The following is a 6,121-nucleotide window of genomic DNA, read 5'->3' on the forward strand; positions in this document are numbered from 1 at the left end:
TAGCTTACATCTAACAAAGAAGTGTCTTTTTCAAGTTCCAGAGTCATACTGGTACTCGGAAGCTTACTGCCTCCAAGCAGTATATAAATTGTTGAAAGAAATAAAATTCCAATTTCTCTGAATATAGAGTCTGTCTTGGTAAAGGAGAAAATGGAGTTCCCTGAAAGTTCCAGTTGCCAGATGTTCTGAACGACCAGTACCCTGGAGTTATGATTTGTGTTGTTCTGAGCATTCAAAGCAAGCTGCATTCTAGCTGCCTCAGAACTCCAAGGGGCCGTTGCTTCAGTGACGCATCCAGATGAGTTTCAGTCTTCTCAGATCTTCTCTGAGATCAGACACATCAAGAAAGACCTGGAAAAAGCCCCTGCATACTAGAGTCCGGTTGAAGAACCAATACCATGTAGGTACATATGTTCAGCGCTCCTCAATAGTCCACCAACATCACAGTGTTCCTGGCACCTGTGATTGCAGATGCAGCAGACTTTCCCATTCCTACATCTCAAGGTGGGAAATGTAGAATTTGTCCTAGAATGATGGCATTGTTATGGCTGCGCATCACTATTTGCTCAGACTTTAGGGGATGTCCATAAGACATTGTACCTGAGTATCTAACTGTTGCCTTTTGTCTTTGTTTTTCTCCAGCATGCCTTCAGTTGCCCGCCTTGCCTGTACTCAAGCGAAAGCACCGTCCAGGCAGATTATGGCTCCCTTCCTGTACGGTGGCTGTGCAGGGCGTCTTGCTTCCAAGTAGGTGCCTTTGTCTTGGCTCTTATTGGCTGCGTTATGTGCATCTGCTCCACAGCCGCTGTCCAGTAGAGAATGTGGCATGTTGACAACATCATGGGCAGCAGCAGACCTGGCTTTGCAGGGATTGGGCTCTGGGTTGCCTCTTCTGCTCACAGAATTTCTATTAAGAAGATAAATGTTTTGTGCACAGCATTAGCTGATGATGAGTCCCTTCCCTCTGAAATAGTTATTGCTCAGGACTTCATGCCATTAGCCTCCATTGTGAATGCGGTGACTGTGTTTTGTATAGCCTTTCCATTATATAACGTTTCCAAGCCTGGAAAACATGGAGATTTACCTTTTTTCCACAGGAGTCATTCTGGACTTAGCTGCAGGAACATTTGTGCTCATTTTCGTTTCCTGGAATATGTATTCCATCCTAGCAAAGGAAGGAATGAAGCTCCCTGGCGTTTTGGGATTGCCTCTCATTCCAAAAGAGCAATGTGTTGGAGCTGCTATTTATGAGGGGTTCCTTGCTGCAGGTTCACAGCTCTTAAGTGGAATGCTTGTTCTTGGTGAAAAATATTTCTGGAGATTCAGGGAAAGAGTCACTTCCAAGGAAGAAATTGTTACTGATCCTGAAATTGTGGAAAGCGAGAGCCCAGCTCTGAGGCTAAAGTGTAGGGAGGATGCCTCTACTATGAAACGTAAGTGTGAAGATCAACCCACTACTTGGGGGAGATATAGAAGGCATATGAAAATAGAATCTATGCCAAACTCATCAGGGATGTGGCTAGGAATGGCTCCAATCCTGGAACTGACTTTATTAAATGCTGGCATGTGGCACTGTATAGATTTATTATCAAATTTGTTGGTTTTATCCATGGGTCGGCAAACTAAGGACCAGGCCCAATTGCCTTCTAAATCCGGCCTGCAGACAGTCCGGGAATCGCCGTGTGGATTGTCAGCGCGTGGACTGCCAGCGCACGCATTCTTTCCCTCTCCCTCCCTCTCCCTCACATGGTGCCACCGCCTCCTCCTCCCTCCCTCCTTCTGGCTTCTCCCCGCCCTGCCTAGAGGAGGAAGGGGGCTGGGCTTTGTTGGTGACAGCCCCTTTCCAGAGTCCTTTCGCGCACCGCTCGTCGTCCCTCCGTCGCCGCCGCCACCAGCCCCTGCCATTTGCAAGACACAGGAGCCGCAGTTGGCTGAGCACCCCTCTCAAGCTGCCACCATTTAAAGCAACCCCTCTCCGGAGCCCTTTCGCGTGCCGCTCATCGTCCCTCGTTCATCCCCCCCCAAAAAAAATAGTTTGCCCCCCCCCCAAGTTCTGAGGGACAGTGGACCAGCCCGCTGCTGAAAAAGTTTGAGGACCCTGGTTTTATCTTAACTTGTGCATATTCTGTTTGAATTTTTGTTTTACACCGAATGCTGTTACATCCCACCCTGGGATGATTGCAACATAGGATAAACTATAAAAAGGGGAAATAAATGAAAAGTACCAAATTATTATATCTAGATATTGATTTCATGCTATATCATTTTTAGCAGTAAAAAGAATGCTATCTCATTGCACACTTCTGCGGGACTGCTTATTTTGCTGCAAGCTATATGTCTATTGTGCTTTACATTTCAAATTTTCTGCATTTCAGGAACTCTTTGTGCATTGTCTTGTGTATGCCATGGAGCAAGTGCAAATCGCAAAAGGTTCTAGGGCATGCTTGTGTGTGTGTGTGTGTGTGTGTGCAGTCAATTTCACAGAGAATACTGGCGAAGCCTTTGAGGGCCTCTAGTGCTACTCCCAGCCTTGAACAGTGTGTTCAATGATAAGGGACACTCCATTTCAGAGGTCCAGAGTGACCTCAGCCTCTTCTACCTTTTGAGCCCCCCTAGGCACAATTTAAAAAATGAAAATGATGCCACACAAAAACAAAATAGGGCACACACAAAAGGAGTGATATATAATTTTATGTGACGAAATATCAGTGAACACGCACAAAAAAAACCCCAAGTCTTTTACCAAATCACATCTCTCGTTTGCTCAAATTTGCAACTCTCAGGTCTTCTTTTGAGAAAGCATCATCTAGTACAGGCATAGGCAAACTCCAGCCCTCCAGACGTTTGGGACTACAATTCCCATCATCCCTAGCTAACAGGACCAGTGGTCAGGGATGATGAGAACTGTAGTCCCAAATATCTGGAGGACTGGAGTTTGTCTATGCCTGATCTAGTATTTTGAAGGTCTCCTATCTACTACTTATAAGATCTTGCACCAGTCTGAATCTGAAAGTTAAGTGGAGAAAATGTTAACTTAGTGTATGTAGCTGAAATAATGGGATTGCAATTACAATGTGTGATTAGTACAATTAAGCTGAGATTCTTTGCCAACCATCTCTTATGGATGGTTTGGTTTTTTTTGTAATATTGTTTTTTTTAATGTGTATACCGCCTTGTGATATTTTATATGAAAGTGTGGTTTATCTTAATTGGTTGATTTAAAATGGGAAAGCCAATTTCTAGAAAATGCTCTATTTGGTACAGTGCCTTTATTTAAATAGTTAGGATACATGTTGGAAATGAGCTGCTCTGGAGCAGATTTCCAACCATGTTGGTGGGAATGTGTTCAAATGAAACCACATTGGATTCAGATGAATAGCATAATGGAATAGCAAAATCTTGGGCGATGGAATATATCTGTTGTATCATCTGTTTTTCTGCTTGGGTATGTAAAAATACAGCTCCAACTAATGTTTACATTCAGCTAGGAAATGTACTAATTAGTGTCGCTGTCACATTTAGCCTTGCCAAACTAGGAGGAGTATAGCATCACCTTCAGGGGAAACAGAGTGAGTTAAAGCACGTCTGAGCAAAACGTTTTACATAAAGAGAGGAAAGAGGGATTTGTCCCTGCAGTCTTTTTCCTGGTAAAGTTTTGAGCCATATTTTCCTCGGGGAAAGCAAACAACCTCTCTTCTTGAATGCAGTGGGACATATGAAGCAATATTTTTCACGAACAGCGCTGTGCCGTGTTAGAAAGCTTCATCCTAAAGAAACGCTTTTGTCTCCTCCAGAGGGTTGCTTAGACTGTAAACATCTTCATGCCATTAGTGACAGTGATGGAAAATGAAGATGCCCGTGTCAAAATGTGCTGGGAGTTGTATCCAATTATATATATATTACTAATTTTAAAATACAAAATTATAAAACATACCACACAACTTATCACAAATACATTCTTATTGGACTTCCATCAGCTCCTCTGATAGTCCCCCGTCTTAGTCACTTCTTACGCATTTCGTAACTTAATATTGCCTTATATTAATAACATATCCTATCTCCTTTTTCATTTTTACAATATTTCTAATATTAATTCTTCACAGAGCTTCTTGCAAACCTACAAACGTTGTCTGGTCGTCGCAAATACTTTTCAAATAGTCTGTAAATTTACTTCAGTCCTCAGTGAACTTCTGGTCCCGCCGGTTTCGGATCCTTCCTGTTAATTTGTCAAGTTCCGCATAGTCCATTAATTTCATTCTCCATTCTTCCATCGTTGGTAATTCTCCTTGTTTCCATTTTTGGGCCAATAATATTCTTGCTGCTGTTACTGCATATTAAAAAAAAGCTTACATTCCTTTTTATTTATATCACTTCCCACAATGCCTAAGAGAAATGCTTCTGGTTTCTTTATAAATGTATATTTCAACATTTTTTTAAATTCATTATATACCATCTCCCAGAAGCATTTCACCTTTTTACACTCCCACCACATGTGATAATTTTTTTGCTAACTTCACTGGTGTAATGTACCATCTATACATCATTTTCATCACATTCTCTGAGTTGTATCCAATTCTTGGGTGTGGAAGATTCAGTGGGAAAGTAGTGCATCCTCCAACAGAGACAGCTAAAGAAGTTGAAAAAGAGTGTTCCAGGAAACACTGCGCAATCTTTCCCTAGAAGCCTCTTCATGTCCATACGGCCGTCTCTGCAATCTTCATGTTTGAGGAAAGATTATGGCCAAGGTCTTATAGATAGCCTTGCTTCCACCTTCTATCCCCACTCCTATTAGTCTCTTGAGCTCATTCCACAGAATTCCACTGAAATGTTTTTTGCAATGCTCTTTATTTCTTCTCTGGAAATCCTTGTATGGCAGATTTGCTGGTTTTCTGCTTATTGGTCCACAATTATCCAGTTACCATGCATGCAGCATGGATTGACGAGACATGAGTGAAAATCCAGATACTGAGATGTCTTCTCCGACTTTCTAAATAAGAGGAAGGGCTGCAGATGGGGGGAAGATACATAGACCAGCAGTGTAAAGTGTGGGAATGTTGTAGATAGTAGGAGAGGATATATTGATTAAATATTATCCTTCCTCACTCACGCTAGTGAGCTAGTAGCAGAGCACATTCCCTTGCACGTTGCTGGGAGCTAGTTGATGGATTCCTTAGAACCATTTGAGTTACGCAATCCAGCCTGGCTTTTCCAGATTGGATTGTTCCTGGAAAATCCCCTTTAGTTCCCTCTTAGAAACAATAATGACGCAGCCGTCTTCTTTTAAAAGTAATGATAAGGTTTACTTACACTCAGCTCACAGTATGATCCTGAAGGCAGGCTTTATCTTGTAGTTACAGTTACAGAGAAAAGTGTGGGCTCATCCTCTTGTGAGGGTTGAGCCCGTGTGCTGCTGGCTGAGAGACAGCACACAGCAAAAGGCATCAACAGAGGCATGAGAGAGGGGGCTGCGTGACTAGCCCCTTTATAGGGTCTGCCAGGGTCACACCCATCTACCTGGTCACACACAGGGGGAGGATGCTCCAGACCAGGTGTGACAGGAAGTCCTCCTGGCTGGGGCAACATTCCCCTGTGTGTCCACTCTGGGCAAACAGGAAATGTTGTATTTGACTGCTTCTTTGATGCTACATCACACATAAAGAAGGCTTCAATTTCAACTCTTGACATGTCTTGTCCAGAAGAATATTAGGGAACAGGGTTCAGTGGTGACTGGGGCCTATTGATACTGGAGGGGCGGAAAGCAGAGAATCCAACAGAGCCAATGACAGGCAGAACCAGCTAATGCTAATTTTGACCTCACTTTCCAGCCCCCCAACTGAGACTAGGGAAGAGGAAGCTGAGAGCCAGAGCTATCCCTGACTGGATGTAAGAACACTGCTGTACCAATGGGCAGGTTGTGCCAGTCAAATACAGTCCGGGCTTTTTCTTCAGCCGAAACTCACCAGAACTCCGTTTCGGCACCTCTCAGGTGGGTGCCATTGCCATTATAAGAGAACAAGGGAAGCGTTCATGGTGAGTTCCAGCACCTCTTTTTCTCGGAAAATAGCACTAAATACAGCAAGTCCATAACTTATGTGGGGGTTACGTTCCAGGGATCGTGCCT

At 43.4% G+C, this 6,121-nt stretch overlaps 1 long non-coding RNA gene across 1 annotated transcript; it reads left to right on the forward strand.

Annotated features, from left to right (window-relative positions):
• The first annotated feature begins 383 nt into the window (after positions 1 to 383).
• LOC310676364 lies at positions 384 to 1,587 on the forward strand. Its single transcript, XR_014510495.1, has 3 exons — positions 384 to 400; positions 643 to 747; positions 1,098 to 1,587. It is a non-coding gene; the product is annotated as an uncharacterized lncRNA (long non-coding RNA).
• The last annotated feature ends 4,534 nt before the right edge of the window (positions 1,588 to 6,121 follow it).

This window comes from Podarcis tiliguerta, assembly GCF_965153285.1.
Source record: "Podarcis tiliguerta genome assembly, chromosome: 4".
In the NCBI taxonomy this organism is placed as follows: Eukaryota; Metazoa; Chordata; class Lepidosauria; order Squamata; family Lacertidae; genus Podarcis; species Podarcis tiliguerta.